Raw genomic sequence first — 479 nt, forward strand, 5'->3', positions numbered from 1 at the left:
AAAAAAATGATCAGTGGTTGCCAAGGGTTTGGAGAAAAGGTGGAAGGGAGAGAAGAATGAATACATGATGCGCATGAGATTTTTAGGGCAGTGTAACCATTCTGTAAGATACTATAATGGTGGATACATGTCATTGTACATTTGTGAAAACCCATAGAACGTACAGCACAAAGAGTGAATCCTAATGTAAACCATGGACTGTGGTTAATAATAATGTTTAAATATTGGCTCATCAATTGTAACAAATATGCAACATAAATGCAAGATGTTCAGAATAGGGGAAACTAGGGAGAGATGTATGAGGGGATATAAGGGAACTCTCTGTATCTTCCACTCAGTTGTTCTGTAAACCTAGAACTGCCCCCCAAATAAAGTCTATATAAATAAAATAATTTTTAAAAAATGGTATAAGAAAACTATTGATAATGTCCTATTTTATATTTACGTGATTTCAGAAATATTCCAGCAAAAAAAAAAAA

This window comes from Galeopterus variegatus, unplaced genomic scaffold (assembly GCF_000696425.1).
Source record: "Galeopterus variegatus unplaced genomic scaffold, G_variegatus-3.0.2 Scaffold2349, whole genome shotgun sequence".
Classification (NCBI taxonomy): domain Eukaryota; kingdom Metazoa; phylum Chordata; class Mammalia; order Dermoptera; family Cynocephalidae; genus Galeopterus; species Galeopterus variegatus.